This window comes from Oryctolagus cuniculus, chromosome 8 (assembly GCF_051225735.1).
Source record: "Oryctolagus cuniculus isolate XC-2025 breed Fujian yellow rabbit chromosome 8, ASM5122573v1, whole genome shotgun sequence".
NCBI lineage: Eukaryota > Metazoa > Chordata > Mammalia > Lagomorpha > Leporidae > Oryctolagus > Oryctolagus cuniculus.
The window spans coordinates 121,299,543-121,318,689 of NC_142874.1; the positions used below are offsets into that span (position 1 = coordinate 121,299,543).

Here is a 19,147-nt window from a genome sequence, read left to right on the forward strand (position 1 = left end):
CAGAGAGAATGAAAAGCTATGTGACTGGAACAATTTTATAAAAATATATATTTGCTTACTACTTCTTTGATGGACAGAGTGACAGAAAAAGAGAGAGAGTGATCTGGGGCTGGGTCAGGCTAAAGCCAGGAGCCAGGAACTCCATGGCAAGAAACCAAGCACTTGGACCATCATTCTCTGCTCCCCATGCTCATTCTCAGGAAACTGGATGAGAAGCAGAGGAGCCATGACTTGAACCAAGTACTCCAGTATGGAATGCCAACTTCTCAAATGGAAGCTTAACCTGTTGCACCATAGAGCCTTCCCCTGAACATAAAACTCTTGATCTCCTCCTCTGGGGCAGGTAGAATAATGAGGAGGGAATTTATAAGCAAGAACTGACTTTTAGGACTGAGATTAAATTGTGTCTCAGAGAAACATTGAGCTATTCTGAATGGTATTTTGAATTGTTATTCTCCTATTAGAATATGAGCAATTTTTTCACTTTTAATACCTCATAGATTACTATCCTAAATCTTTCTAACTATTCTTGAGTTTGAACATTTCTACTGCCAATAGCCAGATTCCGAGTGTTGAATAATAGTGTAGTCCTGCAGGTCATTATGTTAGCCAGCAGGGAGAGCTGCAATGTGACTGTGCTCATCTCATCTGGAAACAGAGGCAACATCTGGAATGCAGTCAAGAAGGGTGCATCTGGGCTTCCATGCAGGCATAGTTCTTAAAGATGATGGATATGCATATGTGTATTACATGACTTTTTATGGTATTTTAAATTTCTGAAATACGTTATGATGTTTACTTTTTAAACTACTCAATTCCAGAAGAAAAGATTATAAATTTTTTTGTGATTATTACCTGTCAATACTAAGGATATCTTATTAGCTCCACAACTAGGAAAACGTTATGATAGAGCATGTGGAATTGTCACGCAGTATCTACTTAGAAGGGAGGAATTATCACATGTCAAGAAGAGGTGCTATTATGGAAGGGTGCTTAAAAATATACCATTTTCCCCTCATTTCAAGCTCTGGACCCAATGTCATAGGATGAGCCCATAGTGTAAGATCGAGCTCAGACAAAACATTTAAAAGGAGTGAGGTATGAAAAGAGGACCTTTTATAGAATAGTGGTTCTCAACTGGGGTGATTTTCTTCTCCAAGTGACATTTGACAAAGTCCAGAGTCATTGTTGATAGTTACAACTTCGAGTGGAGGATGCCATTGGGTAAAGGCCAGGATGGTGCTAAATATCTTATAATATGCAGGACAGTCCCCTATAACAAAGAAATATCTGACCTAAAACGTCAGTAGTGCTGAGGTTAAGAAAACCTATTGTGAGATGAGAAATGTTTTGTTGTTTTGGGAATGATGTGAACTGAAAGAGAGAATCATGACGTTACAGATACCAGGGGATCCCACAAAGAGGTACCCCATGGTCTCTCTCCCAGAAGAAGGCTGAAGGAGTGATGGAAATTGAGGTATTTGTGGGATCTGCTATAAAAAGTTTGCTAGAGAAGTCTGGGCAGACGAGTCTCAGATGGTCTCTTGAATATTTCTTCATCCGAACAGAGACATGGAATAAATATAACGCCTCTCTTCTTGATTCTGTTGTTGGCTTGTTGGGAGAGTCATTGTACTTAAAAAGCTCAGGCAAATAGGGAACATGGACACACCCATGGGTAGTGACCCTGGCTGCCAAGTGAGCAAGTGACAGTGATGCTCAGAGGGGAACCATCCAATTTCAGTTTTGTGTGCATTAAAAACAACTCTTAGAAAAAGAAAGAACCAAATCTCAGATATGATTATGTGTGTAACATCTTGGTAGAAAAGGATTTTGAATATGAATTGATCTGAGCCACAGAAAAATAGAGATACATTTTGGGTATACCTGTAGTGTTGGCTGAAATTTGTACCCATTTCACCACAAATTTGTTATTGATATTTTAGCTGGAGATTAAACCAATGCTAATAAATGATCTGTACTCATTCAAACATGACCTATACATTTTTATCTATGACACATACCCCAATTCTTACTATTTTCTATTGCAGGGATGCTCATATCTCAGGAAGTAAGAAGGAGTGAGGGTCCGCAGCCACCAGCAACTATGAAGTCATGTGGAGTCCTTCTGTGAGGAAATTCTTTTTGGCTTGACTCTTCACATTATCATTTATTTTACCCATGGTGCCTGAGAATTCTGTCTACAAAATCATGCTCTTCTCCCAGAAGTCCTGACAAATGATCTGCTCATTGCCAGACTATGATTGATACCATATTTTGAAAATCCCAGAAAGCCATAGGTTATCCATTTTAGAAAACTCAATTTTCTAAAAAATCAAATTCTTAATGAATATTCTTTAAAAAGAAGCCTTTGCAGAGTATATTCCCTATTTTTAAACTTCTATCTGGCTAAGATTCTACATGATTTTGCTCCCAAGAATAGAGGTAGACTCCTCCCTCCCAAAGTAGGTTTTGAATCTATCTTTGTGCAACCTTTCAGTAGCAGGGTTTTTTCTTTTCTTTTTGCATTTTCCTCTTTATTTACTAGCAGATGGATATTTATCATTAGACTATCAGGAAACTAGTACTCCTATTCTAGAAGTCATTGTGTTTATAAGTACTTATATCCTTATTAGTGTACTTGAATTCCTTCTAGCTATCTTCTACAAATCATAATCATTGCACATACACACACACACACACACAAACAAACATACAAAAATGCAGTGTGTAGAGTACCTTGATTTCCCTTTGTCATCTTTTCTTGTTGTCTTGGTCAAGAAAGATGTTTAAATTTCACTATTTCTAATTCAACTTAGAATACAAAGTTGATGTTCTATAAAAAATAATGTTCCTACTTGAGTAGCCTCTTCTTTTGATTCCTTGGGAAGATGATGCATTATTTATGGAGCATCTTGCCATGAAATGTGTAACAAATCTTATGGAGTCTCAGTCTCCTTAATCCTCATCTTTCTAGTATGGCACAGAAATCTAATATAACAAATGTTGACTTCTGTTTATTTCAGTTACATTAGATTCCTAAAACAGTCTTGCAAAAAATAAAGAGAACTAAACATTGCTAGTTTCTACAAATAGCTATAAAAATTGTTCCCTAAGCAAGATTGGATAGTTATTTCAAATGAGATGCTTATTGGCAACCATTAGCATAGGTAGTTGCACCATTAAATGAAGGTCATCTTATATTACCGACAAGTAAAAGTATAAATAAAAGTATAGGCTTTTCTGATTACTCAATATTTGAGTATCAGCATATTTTTCTGAACAAAGCATTCTTATAAGCCTAGAAAATGATTAGCTCAAAAAGTTAAATGCCTTAATCCACAAATCACTTACATATAAATGGCTTAAAGTCATGTCAAGGTGACATTTTAAAAAATATTCACATAATTAGAAAATACATTGCACAAGAGTCACTTAATCCCTGACTCTTCCTCTTAGGGCAATTGTGTTTAGAAATGCCATTTAGCCGGCGCCGCGGCTCACTAGGCTAATCCTCCGCCTAGCGGCGCTGCCACACCGGGTTCTAGTCCCGGTTGGGGCGCCGGATTCTGTCCCGGTTGCCCCTCTTCCAGGCCAGCCCTCTGCTGTGGCCAGGGAGTGCAGTGGAGGATGGCCCAGGTGCTTGGGCCCTGTACCCCATGGGAGACCAGGAAAAGCACCTGGCTCCTGGCTCCTGCCATCGGATCAGCGCGGTGCGCCGGCCGCAGTGCGCCGGCCGCGGCGCGCCGGCCGCGGCGGCCATTGGAGGGTGAATCAACGGCAAAAGGAAGACCTTTCTCTCTGTCTCTCTCTCTCACTGTCCACTCTGCCTGTCAAAAAAAAAAAAAAAAAAAAAAAAAAAAAAAAAAAAAAAAAAAAAGAAATGCCATTTAAAGGAGCCTTAGAGTGATTAAAACAGATTTCTTACAATGACCTTAAGCACTCTTGAACACTTGTGGTTTTTTTTTGATTTCCTAATACAGAAAATAACTTAATGTGATGACCTTTCCTAGTATGCATATGCACTGACTGCTCTGTGTTTGATTCTAGACATGCTTGTGGATTGTTAACCAAACTCCTCAAACTGTGGCCCTCCCATGATTGTTTCTATTATTTAGTGGTTTTCTATGAATTTGATTTGATTTATTATGTGGACAGAAGTCTTGAGCAAAACCAAATGAAAGGTATGGACTATGTTGTTGATTCTGCGGTCATAAGGGACATAGTGGAAGCTATGAAAACACTAAATCAGCAGCTGAGATCCAAAAGTGGCAACAAAATCCAAAATACTCAATGTAAAATCTGTATTAAGTTAATACTCAACACAAAACTAATGGATGGTCCTGATACTTGCTATTAAACTCTGCTCTTTCTTTGTGAGAATAGGTATTTTAAAGAATAAAGATATAATCAATACATTCCTTTGTAGTCACATAATAAGTTTTAAATGAAATGATTTTAGCCATTTGGTGTGGTCCTAATTTCTACATCCACTAAGACAGAGGGTTTCTCTTCAGAATGAATTTATTGCATATAAATTAGGCAAACCTGAGAATACACAGATAGGGGTTTTGTTGGTGAAGAGATCACAGTATAGAAAGAGAAAAGAGAGGCAATTTATAACATGGATACTAATAGGGTTTCAAGGAACTCCAAAATGACTCCAAATTAAATTTCACGTTTAGTAGTTTCTTTCTTTCTGAAGTTGCGGAAATAACCTGCCCCAATTCTGAAGGCTGCATTATTATACACAAATTGCTCAAAATAGGGCTTGACACATTAGCTGTTGGCTGTTATCAGCCCCTGTCATCACTGGGAAAACTACCCTCTTCCCTTTGTTCTTTACTTGTTATGCAGTAGCAGCCACCCCTTACTGGATGCCTACTATACATCACTATTTTATCCCAAGTAACATTTCATTGAATCCTCCCACTCTCTAGAGGACTGATTTCTAGATGGCAAGTTTAACATTCAGAAATTCACTGATTCGTCCAATTTTAGCTCTAGCAAATCCAGAGCTAAAATTCATGCTACACTTTTTGACTAAATCACATAGTCCCAAGGGTTTAGATCGCTATGGAAACTTGGGTTAAACTACTTAGTTCTCCAGTTCTATTTTTTGTGGGATTCTCTTGGGACTTACCCTGTAGGGCAAAGACATTGAAATAAAAACTTGCTTTAACTTGTAGAGAACTAGAAACACATACACAGTCAATTCAATGCACTTTCCTAACATACCTCCTTTTCTCCAGCCAGCCTGTAGAGGAGATGAATTTGTGGGCCTTAACGAATGGAAAAAACACAACTGAGCACTTTGCTTCTCAAATTCAATAGTTTACAGAAAACTCCACATGTCTGGGTGTGTCCTGTGACACTTACTGTGCATAATTAATAATCTACATTCATGCCAAAGTACTAAGCAACCTGGAGAGAATTAAACAAGTGTGACCCATAAAGAAAGAGGAAACATGAAGTATGGTGAAGAGGCTTGCTTTTCACGGACTGTGCTTATTCCCATCTCCTTGCCTAATGTCCCCTTCATCAGTTTCTTCCCCCATACCTGCCTTAAAGTAAACCGATGTGATTATACTGGATTTCTATCAATGCTGAACAGCTTATTAAATGTGTAGCTGTATTTGTTTTTATTGCTTTAGAATATAAACATTTATATGAACACCTATCACATATACTTCAATTTTTTAAAAGATTTATTTTAATCTCTATTTTTTAACTATTTATTTTAGTCTAGTCTCTCCAGACTGTGATCTCTTCACCAACAACACCCCTATCTGTGTATTTAAAAGATTTATTTTATTTGAAAGGCAGAGTTACAGAGAGGCAGAGGCAGAGAGAAAGAGAGAGAGAGAGAGAGAGAGAGAGAGGTCTTCCACCCACTGGTTCACTCCCCAAATGGCCGCAACGGCTGGAGCTGAGCTGATCTAAGCCAGGAGTTTCTTTTGGGTCTTCCACATGGGTACAGGGGCCCAAGGGCTTGGGCCATCTTCTACTGCTTTCATAGGCCATAGCAGAGAGCTGGACCGGATGTGGAGCTGCAGGGACTTGAACTATGGCTTTACCAGCTACGCCACGGCACTGGCCTCCACATAGACTTCATTTTATGGAAGTAATGATTGACTAAAATGTTTCAAATGGTTAACTACAGTCAGCACAGTTCTAAGCATTTTACATTATTTCATTTAATCTTTAGAACAGTCCTGTGACATACATATTCCTAATATCCTGTTTACACAAATAAACTAAATCCCAAAGAATTTGAATAAAATGTGCAGGATTAGGATCATAAAGCTAGCAAAATATACAAGATCATAAAGAAAGTAAAAATGCGAAGCCAGACAGCCGAACAGACCTTTTTGTTTTTTTGGTTCAGCTCTATATTATACTACTTTCCATACTCTTTAGAAAATCTGTAAAATGATTGAGGAAATAAATATCACCCATAATTGCATCGTTAAGAGGTAGCCATAGTCTGTAGTTTCAAACTATTCCACACAGAGACAATATTGTACCAGCACAAAGTTCATATTTTCACTCACTACATTTGCATAACTTAAAATATTTTAAATTGTTTGAATGTTAGGATTTCCTTTTTATGGTATATGGCACTTGCATCCAGCTTTTTAGGACTATCAGTTGCTCTCATATGTTTTACCACAAAAAGACTGCACTAACATATTTGTGTTTAAAATCTTTTACAGAATTATTCATATTTTTTTAAACTTTTATTTAATGAATATAAATTTCCAAAGTACAGCTTATGGATTACAATGGCTTCCCCCCCACAATGTCCCTCCCACCCGCAACCCTCCCCTTTCCCACTCCCTCTCCCCTTACATTCACATCAAGATTCATTTTCGTTTCTCTTTATATACAGAAGACCAGTTTAGCATACATTAAGTAAAGATTTCAACAGTTTGCTCCCACACAGAAACATAAAGTGAAAAATACCATTTGAGTACTAGTTATAGCATTAAATCTCAATGTACAGCACACTAAGGACAAAGATCCTACATGAGGAGTAAGTGCACAGTGACTCCTGTTGTTGACATAACAATTTGACACTCTTGTTTATGGCATCAGTAATCACCCTAGGCTCTTGTCATGAACTGCCAAGGCTATGGAAGCCCCCTGAGTTCACCGACTCTGATCATATTTAGACAAGGCCATGGTCAAAGTGGAAGTTCTCTCCTCCCTTCAGAGAAAGGTACCTCCTTCTTTGATGACCCGTTCTTTCCACTGGGATCTCACTCGTGGAGATCTTTCATTTAGTTTTTTTTTTTTTTTTAATTTCGCCAGAGTGTCTTGGCTTTCCATGCCTGAAATACTCTCATGGGCTTTTCAGCCGGATCTGCGTGCCTTAAGGGCTGATTCTGAGGTCAGAGTGTTGTTTAGGACATCTGCCATTCTATGGGTCTGCTGTGTATCTCATTTCCCATGTTGGATCATTCTCTCCCTTTTTGATTCTATCAGCTAGTATTTGCAGACACTAGATTTGTTTATGTGATCCCTTTGGTTCTTAGTCCTATCATTATGATCAATTGTGAACAGAAATTGATCACTGGGACTAGTGAGATGGCATTGGTACATGCCACTTTGATGGGATTGAATTGGAATCCCCTGGTATGTTTCTAACTCTACCGTTTGAGGTAAGTCAGCTTGAGCATGTCCCGAATTGCACATCTCTTCCCTCTCTTATTCCCACTCTTATATTTAACAGTGATCACTTTTCAGTTAACTTTCAGCACTTAAGAAGAATTGTGTATTGATTACAGTATTCAACCAAAAGTATTAAGTAGAACAAACAAAAAAAAATTACTAAGAGGGATAACATATCAAGTTGCTCATCAACAGTCAGGGTGAGGGCTGATCAAGTCACCGTTTCTCATAGTGTTCATTTCACTTTAACAGGTTTCCTTTTTGGTGCTCAGTTAGTTGTCACCTATCAAGGAGAACAAGTGGTATTTAACCCTTTGGGATTGGCTTATTACACTCAGCATAATGTTTTCCAAATTCCTAACAGGGATCACTTTTTCAGTTAAAATTTAAACACCTAAGAATAATTGTGTGTTAATTACAGAGTTCAACCAATGGTATTAGAAAAAAATACTAAAATGGATAAAGTATTACATTGTACATCAACCGTCAGGACAAGAGCTGATCAAGTCACTGTTTCTCATAGTGTCCATTTCATTTCAACAAGTTTCCCCCTTGGTGCTCAGTTAGTTGTTGCCGATCAGGGAGAACATATGATATTTGTCCCTTTGGGACTGGCTTAATTCACTCAGCAGGATGTTTTCCAAATTCCTGCATCTTGTTGCAAATGACTGGGTTTCGTTGTTTTTGACTGCTGTATAGTATTCTATAGAGTACATGTCCCATAATTTCTTTATCCAGTCTACTCTTGATGGGCATTTGGGTTGGTTCCAGGTCTTAGCTATTGTGAATTGAGCTGCAATAAACATTAATGTGCAGACAGCTTGTTTGTTTGCCAATTTAATTTCCTTTGGGTAAATTCCAAGTAGTGGGATGGCTGGGTTGAATGGTAGGGTTATATTCAGGTTTCTGAGGAATCTCCAAACTAACTTCCATAGTGGCTTAACCAATTTGCATTCCCACCAACAGTGGGTTAGTGTCCCTTTTTCCCCACATCCTTGCCAGCATCTATTGTTGGTAGATTTCTGAATGTGAGCCATTCTAACAGGGGTGAGGTGAAACCTCATTGTGGTTTTGATTTGCATTTCCCTGATTGCTAGTGATCTTGAACATTTTTTCATGTGCCTGTTGGCCATTTGGATTTCCTTTTTTGAAAAATGTCTATTGAGGTCCTTGGCCCATCTCTAAAGTGGGTTATTTGTTTTGATGTTGTGGAGTTTCTTGATTTCTTTGTAGGTTCTGGTTATCAACCCTTTATCAGTTGCATAGTTTGCAAATATATTTTCCCATTCTGTCGGTAGTCTCTTCACTTTCCTGACTGTTTCTTTTGCAGTACAGAAACTTCTCAATTTGATGTAATCCCAAATGTTAATTTTGGCTTTGACTGCCTGTGCTTCTGGGGTGTTTTCCAAGAAGTCATTGCCGGTACCTATATCTTTCAGGGTTTTTCCAATGCTCTCTAATAATTTGATGGTGTCAGGTCATAGATTTAGGTCTTTAATCCATGTTGAGTGAATTTTTGTGTAAGGTGAAAGGTAGGGATCTTGCTTCATGGTTCTGCACGTGGAAATCCAGTTTTCCCAGCACCATTTATTGAATAGACTGTCCTTACTCCAGGGATTGGTTTTGGATCCTTGATCAAATATGAGTTGGCTATAGATATTTGGATTGATTTCTGGTGTTTCAATTCTGTTCCATTGATCTATCCATCTGTTTCTGTACCAGTACCATGCTGTTTTGATTACAACTGCCCTGTAGTATGTCCTGAAATCGGGTATTGTGATGCCTCCGGCTTTGTTTTTGTTGTACAAGATTGCTTTAGCTATTCGAGGTCTCTTGTGCCTCCATATAAATTTCAGCACCATTTTTTCCAGATCTGAGAAGAAGGTCTTCGTTATCTTGATTGGTATTGCATTGAATCTATAAATTGCTTTTGGGAGAATGGACATTTTGATGATATTGATTCTTCCAATCCATGAGCATGGAAGATTTTTCCATTTCTTGGTATCCTCTTCTATTTCTTTCTTTAAGGTTTTGTAATTTTCATCGTAGAGATCTTTAACGTCCTTGGTTAAGTTTATTCCAAGGTATTTGATTGTTTTTGTAGCTATTGTGAATGGGATTGATCTTAGAAGTTCTTTCTCAGCCATGGCATTGCCTGTGTATACAAAGGCTGTTGATTTTTGTGCATTGATTTTATACCCTGCTACTTTGCATCTTTTAAGATACACCTAGAAGTGTAATTCCTGTGCCAAGTATGTAAGTTATGTGAGAGCCCCAGCTTGCTTTGCATCCCCTGAGACATTGTCTCTGTTCTTTCTGCCTATTGATCCCTTATTTACTCTTTTGTAGTGGCTTTTACTCCCAGAAGAGTTCCTAATTTCTAATTACATAAAGGACAAATTAGTCTCCAAATAGCAGTCAGCTGGTATTAGTTTAACAGGCTAGCGTAATGTTTTCAATTTTGCACTGTGTTTTCTCCCAAGTCAAACGTTCTGCACTCAAGGAGTGCAGGCTTTGTGTTCTTTAGTGCTTTCTCAAAGCAGGGCTTTGTCTGTGCTGCTACTACGCTCAGTCAGAGTCTGGCTCCTCTTGCTTCCTTCCAGTCTTTCTCCTCCAGGCACTTGCATTCCTTCTACGTCACAATATTATTGGATCCTGGCTACTACCACCTGGTTCAAGCTAAACATTTTGCTTTCCAAGCTTCTCTAAGTGCTGAAAGCTCCTTCCCTCGTTCCAACTGCCTTCTTTCTATCCTCCCTCCCTCCCTTCCGACTTCCCTTCCTACCTACCTTTCTTCCTTCCATCCTCCACTCCTTCCTATCTTTCTTCCCTCCCTCCTTCCCTTTCTTCCCTCCCTCCTCCTTCTCTCCCTTCCTCCCTCCCATCCTTCAATTCTTTCTTTCTTTACCTCCCTCCATCCCTCCTTTCCTTCCTTCATGCCATCTCCCCCACCCCCATCCAAACCTATTTAAGTCCAGTTGAGTGTCTCACATCCCCTGGCTGCTCTGCTTCTTGTTGCTAGGCTCTGAGATCAGCTTTTACTTAGAATCTTTGAATAACACAATATGCCTAGGCCCAGGTCACAAAATATGTCAAAGACTTCACTTGAGAAGAACCAAAGATCCTGGATATAAATAGGACTCAGATACTTTTCAGCCAACCACTGATTATAATTCGACATTTAAGTTCACTGTGAAGAAGGGAGCTCCACTTTCCAATTGCATTCTTGGTACTATATCTTCATTGTAAACAGAGGTAATTTTGAGAGAAGTTAGTTGGCCAGCAAATAAATCTTGATTTTCTAACAAAGAGTAGGAATGCTCAGTGAGTTGCAAAGACAACTCTGGGAGCTTCAGAAGCCCATGAAAGACCAACAGTATTACCCATGATCACTTCATGTTTAGATGACACACTGGAAACAGGGATCGGGGAAGTAGAATTGAGCTCTCTTAAATTATCTACTTTCTACAAAAAGAAAATTCACTCTGTCAAGTACATGTTGACAGATTTTTGGAACCAGGGAAAAAGGGATACAGAATCTTTTCTTTTTTTTTTTTAAATTTATTTTGTATTTAGTAAATATAAATTTCCAAAGTACAGTTAATGGATTGCAATAGCTCCCCCCCCATAATTTCCCTCCCACTCACACCCCTCCCATCTCCCGCTCCCTCTCCCGTTCCATTCACATCAAGATTCATTTTCAATTCTCTTTATATACAGAAGATCGATTCGGTATATATTAAGTAAAGATTTCATCAGTTTGCACCCACACAGAAACACAAATTGTAAAATACTGTTTCAGTACTAGTTATAGCATTACTTCATATTGGACAACACACTAAGGACAGATCCCACATGAGAAGTAAGTACACAGTGACTCCTGTTGTTGACATAACAATTTGGCACTCTTGTTTATGGCATCAGTAATCTCCCTAGTCTCTAGTCATGAGTTGCCAAGGCTATGGAAGCCTTTTGAGTTCTCCAAGTTCGATCTTATTCCGACAGGGTCATAGTCAAAGTGGAAGTTCTCTCCTCCCTTCAGAGAAAGGTACCTCCTTCTTTGATGGCCCCATTCTTTCTACTGGGATCTCACTCGCAGAGATCTTCCATTTAGGTTTTTTTTTTTTTCCCCCCAGGGTGTCTAGGCTTTCCATGCCTAAAATACTCTCATGGGCTCTTCAGCCATATCCGAATGCCTTAAGGGCTGATTCTGAGGCCAGAGTGCTATTTAGGACATCTGCCATTCTATGAGTCTGCTGTGTATCCCGCTTCCCATGATGGATCATTATCTCCCTTTTTGATTCTATCAGCTAGTGTTAGCAGACACTAGTCTTGTTTGTGTGATCTTTGACTCTTAGACCTATCAGTGTGATCAATTGTGAACTGAAATTGATCACTTGGACTAGTGAGATGCCATTGGTACATGCCACCTTGATGGGATTGTATTGGGATCCCTTGGCATGATTCTAACTCCACTATTTGGGGCAAGTCAGATTGAGCATGTCCCAAATTGTACATCTCCTCCCTCTCTTATTCCCACTCTTATATTTAACAGGGATCACTTTTCAGTTAAAATTTAAACACCTAAGAATAATTGTGTGTTAATCACAGAGTTCAACCAATAGTACTAGAACAAAACAAAGAGAAAATACTAAAATGGATAAAGTATTAGATTGTACATCAACAGTCAGGACAAGAGCTGATCAAGTCACTGTTTCTCGTAGTGTCCATTTCACTTCAACAGATACAGAATCTTTTCAAAAACACTTTAAAAATTATCTCTAGGGGCCAGCATTGTGGCATAGCACCTTAAGTCACCACCTGTGACGCCTGCATTCCATATGGGCACCAATTCATCATGGCTCCTCCACTTCCAATCCAGCTCCTTGCCAATGTGCCCTGAAAAGTGCTTGAGCCCCTGCCACACATGTGGGAGACCCAGATGAAGTTCCTGGCTCCTGGTTTTGACCTGGCTCAACCCTGGCCATTGTAGCCATTTGGGGAGTGAACCAGCAGTTGAAAGCTCGCTCGCTCTCTCTTTCTCATTCTCTCTCCTTCCCCCTCTCTCTATCCTTCTCTCTCCTTCCCCCCCTCTATCCTTTTCTCTCTTCCTCTCTCTGTAACTCTGTCTTTCAAATAATTAAATAAATCTTTAAAAAACCTTATATTTAATTATTAGTGAAACTTCTTAGCAAAGGAAATCTCCTAGCTGTGGCACAAGTGGTTAGGGAACACAATAGACGTGAAAGGATATTTCAGGTACAGAGAATCAAGACACAAGAATTAACTGAAACATGGGCCAGCTCTGTGGCATAGTGGGTTAAGCCTCCATGTACAGTGGTTCAGCTATTTGGAGGATTAAGTCACTCTCTATAAAGTATGTGGGAGGCAAAGGGCCATTTATCATTTTCCCAGACAGGGAAATGCATTGTGTAGCAAACAGGGACTTCAATAAATCAAGAACTATATTTCACCTAGCCGTAGTCTGGCCCAACAGTCATCTGGCCAACAGAAGTATTTCCTTGCTGTCTCCTCCCTTTCCCAGCTATAGTGACTTCAGTTCCCAGAAAGGAATATATGTCTATCATAGCTCCTCTGATGGGTGCATGCACTGTGTTTACAATACTATCTTCCTTGTTCTTCTAATTGTCAGGACTCTATTCCTAATTGGTTCATGCATGTTGTTAAAGAAAAACATTGCTCAGTGACATTTGGCAATGGGATTTTATAGGAAGAGAAAGAGATTGGGCTCAACTCTGAACAACATGGACTAGTGAGCATGGACTAGGAGCAGGGTAGGGGCCCAATAGATGGACAATTACTTACAGGAAATTCCAGGGATATGGAGATTCTAGTTAAGGTGATCTTACTTGGTTCTTTGTGAAGACAGACCAAAGTGATAGGACATCACTGGGAGATGGTGGAGGATGAGCAAGGTGATCAAACATTATTAGGAGTTGGTAGAAGATGAGCAAGTTGGTATCAAAAAGCAAGAGTATCAGAGAGGTCAGTGAGATACTTGCTAAAGTGCCTAGCAAGGATCTTTACTAAACCCAAATTTTATAAGGAAGGGCACAAATGGACCTAAGAGGAGGTTCAGAAGCCTGACTAAAATTTGGTCAAGCAAAGAATCTTTGTCAATAGGAGACTTGATTATTTGGTTAAACGTTAAACTGCTGAAAAGGAAAACCATACCCAGCATGCACAGCACAGCTCTACGCAAGAAGTAGGGGCATAGTGAATGTTAAGCAGAGGGCAGGAGGACCCTTTTCAGGGAAAGAGAATTCTATCTCAAAGCTAGAAGGTGGAAAGGGGCTTGTTTGCTCACAGATTATTATCTATATTAGAGTAAGGAGGAGAGGCAGCAATTCCCACATGAGTTGACAAGTGTTATCACTGGACAATAACTTGAGAAGAGCTGAGTGATGACCAAGTCTGAGGATACTTGAGAAACAAGTCACCGGATACAAATCGTTCAGAGTAGTTTCTTAAGAAACCCACATATGTCACTTATTATAAGCTGAGGAGTTAAATATAATTAAAAAGAATTGGGAAAAGATACTGGAATCTAGTCAGAAAGTCATTTAATGTAAATTCTGTAAGAGATAAACATAAGGAATTCATGCTGCCAGGAGATGCCTGGCTTGCCTTGGAATCTGCTGTAGATAGAAAAGATATGTAATTACCTCCAGTTTCATTGTTTTGTGTTGTGTTGACAGCTTAAAGCTCACAGTGCAATTACAATAGCCAACATTTTATAACTCTATATGCCAGGAATTTCTTTTATATGCTTTGTATGGATTATAAATCTATTTAATCATTGCATTAATGTAATGACTTAGGAACTATTGAGGAAATGGTGGCTGAGAAATTGTAAATAGTTCACCCAAGGCTATCAGCTCACAAGTGATAAGGTTGTAGTTTGAACTCAACAACCACTATTTCTAAACCAGCTTTCTTAACTATTGTATCGTTGAGACTCCCAGTATAAATAAAGCTTATTCACTTACATGGTCCTTTTCTGTATGTTTTCATGTGAACAATAAAAAACTCCCTTTCCAAATTAATACATGTATTATCACCTGCTCAGACTTGTTATTATCATCTCATATTTTTAACTTCTAGCTGCCCTCTCCATGGACCATTCCTCTCTCCTTACTCTTCCATGTTTTCGCCAGTTGATAACATTGCACCATGGCTCACTAACCCTTTAGCAGTCTATGGCTAATTTTGATTAGCCATTAGCTGGCAAGAGACCTAGCAAGTGAAGGGTTGGATTAGATTGGCTCTACTTTTGCCATTCTCTTTCTGAACCCACAACTCATGATTCAAAATAGTGTTTAGTCTTCTGTTTCCAAAGGAAGTAGGCTTCCCTCCAATCTTGGAGAGGCTGGACAAATCTCAACTAAGTTTTCATCTCTCAAATGGGTGTTAGAGGGTTAGAGGAAACTATGGAGGATTTGACATCTATGCATTTGCTATGTGCCAGTTTAGTTACCTTATATAAATTATTTCCTATAATCTTCACAGCAACCTTTAAAGGCAGTAAGTATTGTAACTCTCTGTGTTCTAATTTAGAAAACAGCCCAAATTCTCTCTTCCTTAAATGGCAGAACTAGAATTCATTTCAGTTTTACTTGTTAGCAAAGGTTGTGCTCTTTACACTGTCAGTTGTATGGCAAAGTCAAGGGGTTAATCCAGAGTTGAAAAATTATAGAACTGACAACTTCTGCTTTGTGAGTACTAGGCATGCAATATCTAATTTGGTCCCTTATGACTCTGTAAAATTTGTACCACTATTATTTCTAATTTATACAGGAGGAAAAAGAGACTTAGATTAAAGAAATTTACCTGGGATTGGATCATTAAATCTCTCACTCCAACCCCCAAGTGTTGTTTATTGGCTTAGCACAAACTAGATTTTCTTCCTTTGTTTTCATTTTTCTACAAGGCAGATGTGTGTGTGTACGTGTGTGTGTGTATGTGTGTGTGTGTTTATGTCTGAGCAGTCTCCAAAACAGTCATGGAAAATGTGTATTATAAAAATGCATACTTTAAAAACTATTTTTGTTCCAAGATAAACTTGTTTTAAGCCACTTTCCATGAACTTTTTAAAGTACTCTTGCATATAAAAATATATCTGAATGCTTTTTGAATGTCATGTTCTGTTCTACACCCTTGACATGATGATTTAATATAATCCTCACAACAAACATATGATGTGGCTATCATTATCATCCCTATTTTACAGAGAAAATTATCATCCCTATTTTACAGGGAAAATAAAGCAAAGAGTGGGTAAATCCTGTGTCATCAATATCACACGGGAGTCAAGAGGGGTGATGGGAATCACTCTAGAGATTATGCATCTGAGCTCGCTGAGTTCAGCTGCCTTTTACCATTTATGTTGCCATCAGAACTCTCTTCCTGAAACTCAGAGTCCTGTACACTCCCCCAAGCACCTGCAATAATTTCCCATTATTTATGAAACAAACTCAAATGTGTGTTAAAATGTATGTTGAATGACATTCAAAGGTCTTCACAATTTGGCTTTCTTTTCATATTCTATTTTCATTTCTCCTTTTGTTGATTCCATGTCTTCTAGATAACTTGCCAGCTCTAAACTAGTCAAGCACACTTAGCTATTTGTGATTTTTCTGTGACTGAAAGACTTTTATTTGTCTTTTAGACTCCAAGTCAATGTTCATGTTGTCTCATATGGTTATCTTACCACAAAGCTTTCCTTGTTCTCTGTGTGTAAAACAGCCCTTATTTTCTGCATTTATTTATATCTACATAATGTCACCTATTTCACTGTATTTTGCATTATGCTTTGATGGTTATTCCTCTCTCACCCAGACAAGACCATGAATCTCTTGAGGTCATGACCATACTCATGGTCTGGCATTCAATGCAGGCGATTGACATTCAATAAGCATTGCTGCACCAAGGATTTTAAGGGTGATTGATTATATATTGTGCATGTTTTTAGCTTTGAGAGGAGAATAGATCTAACTGTTGAGTTAAATTAACTCTCAGAATAAATAAAAATTATATATTATATAGATGAATTATACTCAAATATATAAATGTATAATTTCTGTATTGCATGAACTTTTCAGACAAGAGTGCAGTGATCTGAAATTCAGATCATAGTGAATGATGACAACACCAAGGCAGGCCAGTTCAAGGGTAACATGTCTGCACACCCAGCTGAGCCACTGTGAAGTACAACTTTTAAGTCAACTGTTCAAAAAAGTTCTTTCTAAATGTCCATCTTCCTTTCCTTCCTTCTGACTGGAAATGATGATGGAACAATTGTAGAAGTCACAGAGCTGGATGGTAGAGCCTCCTTCTACTTTGGGTCCCTGGCTAGCTTTATAGAAACTGCCTACTTACACAGAAGTTTTAGATAATAGAAAATAATAGAGAAATAAACTCCTATGTTGCCTAGTTGTTTAAATGAAGGTTCTATTTACTAACCAATACTCCAATCAACACACTCCCAAACACATTTATACAAGAAGTAAGCCCTAATGGGATTGTAAGTTTCAGCTTAAATATTCTTTGTTCAGAGAGACATTTTCTATTCTTTCAGTCTAAACCATTTTCCTTATTATGGCCTATGTTGAGGCTCAGCTGTTGAATAAAGCTCTGCATTATTTATAACTCTTGCTTATATTTGTGACTGTCTCTCTCCCATACTAATCAGAAACTCTATGTGCATAAGGACAGGGATTACATTTGCTTATTCACATTCATAAATACACTATCTGGAACAATAAGTACATGCTAAGTAAACATAGCTGATAATAATACAAGTAATAATAATAAGAAGAATAGCAATAACTACCGTTAGCTAAATACTTCAGGAGTTGTACTGTACTGTCTTACAAGCATTATTTATTTAAATATTCAAGAATATATGGAAAAATCACTAATAATGGTATTATCTTATTTTACTAAGTAAATATAATTAGAGAGGTTCTGTAACTTAGCCTAGGTCACACATTTCAAAGTTTATATTTTGAAGTTGGGACTTTCCTCTGTGCTTCTATATATCATGGGAGTATAGTTAACAAAAGTCAGGAGCATAATATCCACATAGCTCTACTAACTGAGAAATATATGAGTTCTATCAATTGAGATCTAGATTGTAGTGAATGATGACAATATTAAGGCAGGCTAGTTGAGTGACAACATGTCTGAACAGGCAGCAACCTCCCTACATCACTGCAGCACTTAAGTTTTTTTCTCTACATATCTGCAACAGAAACAAAGGCCTGTAACATGGTTTATAATTTAAAAATGATTGTCCAAAGTCAATGAAGTTAATTCAGGATGAGGCGTGATCAGCATTCTTCTGGACTCTATAATTCTCAAATCGGTAATTACAAGGGTATTTTTTTGAGTTAAGGGTTTGATCTGGAACTTATTCATACTTCCGAACTATGCATGATAATTATTTTGATGCATGTTTGTGGTTGAAACACCTCCCTCACACCCCACACAAACCCAGCCAAGAATGTAATAGCTAACAAAAGAAAATTCTCTTACTAACTGTAAACAAACTTGCGCAAAACATTGGGAAACAAGTAAACTAGAAGTCAGAGCACTGAAGGTCTGGGTCTGCACTGGTTAAGGTGGTGGACATGACCTAAGTGGCAATTTATCTTTACATTTAAGTTAAATAAAAGCAAGAGCTGGCATTGTAGCATAGGGGGTGGGGCTGCCACCTGTGTTGCCAGCATCCCATATGGGTACTGGGTCCAATTCTGGCTGCTCCACTTCCAATCCAGTTCCCTGCTAATGTACCTGGGAAGGCAGTGGAAGATGCCCCAAGTGCTTGGTCCTCTGTACCCACGTAGGAGACCTGGAACAAGTCTTGGCTCCTGGCTTCTGTCTGGACCAGCCCTGGCCATTGTGGCCATTTGGGGAGTGAACCAGTGGATGGAAGATCTCTCTCTCTCTGTCTGTCTGTCCTTCTCACTCTGTAACTATGTCTTTCAAATAAAAATAAAAATAAATCTTTAAAAACATTAAATAAAAGCAATGCTCTCCCAGCCCCCAGTTTCCCCTTGCACTGGTCACATTTTAGGTGCTCAAAATCACATGCATTTAGTGGCCATTTTGTGAGATAGTGTGATTTATAGAACATTTCCATCCTGGCGATAAATTCCACTGGACAGAATTCTAGATAATGTTTTTCAAACTTTTCTCTCTCAAGACACATTTAAGCTCTCAAAAATTATTTAGAGCCCCTAAAGAGGTTTTTATAAAAGTATTGGGTATAATCATTGACATTTTCTTTACTAGACACTGAAACAAAATTTAAAATCCCAACACATTACATTTGCCATCAGAGTGCTAACATCACTCCTCATCACAGAACTCTGCACAACTCTACTATTCAGTTTTGGTGAGTCAGGGCAAAAAATGCAAATAATATCTTAGTGTTTTAATTTTTTAAAGA

General features: G+C 38.4%; 1 long non-coding RNA gene across 2 annotated transcripts in view; it reads left to right on the forward strand.

Annotated features, from left to right (window-relative positions):
* LOC103350774 (uncharacterized) overlaps positions 1-19,147 on the forward strand; it is a 170,260-nt gene that overhangs the window by 22,398 nt on the left and 128,715 nt on the right. Inside the window, exon 3 of one of the 2 annotated variants that reach the window (XR_016212065.1) lies at positions 2,052-2,130. This is a non-coding gene — a long non-coding RNA (uncharacterized LOC103350774). Of the gene's footprint in view, positions 1-2,051; positions 4,419-19,147 lie in introns of those variants that run through there. The other variant, XR_518671.5, reaches the window with a different exon arrangement.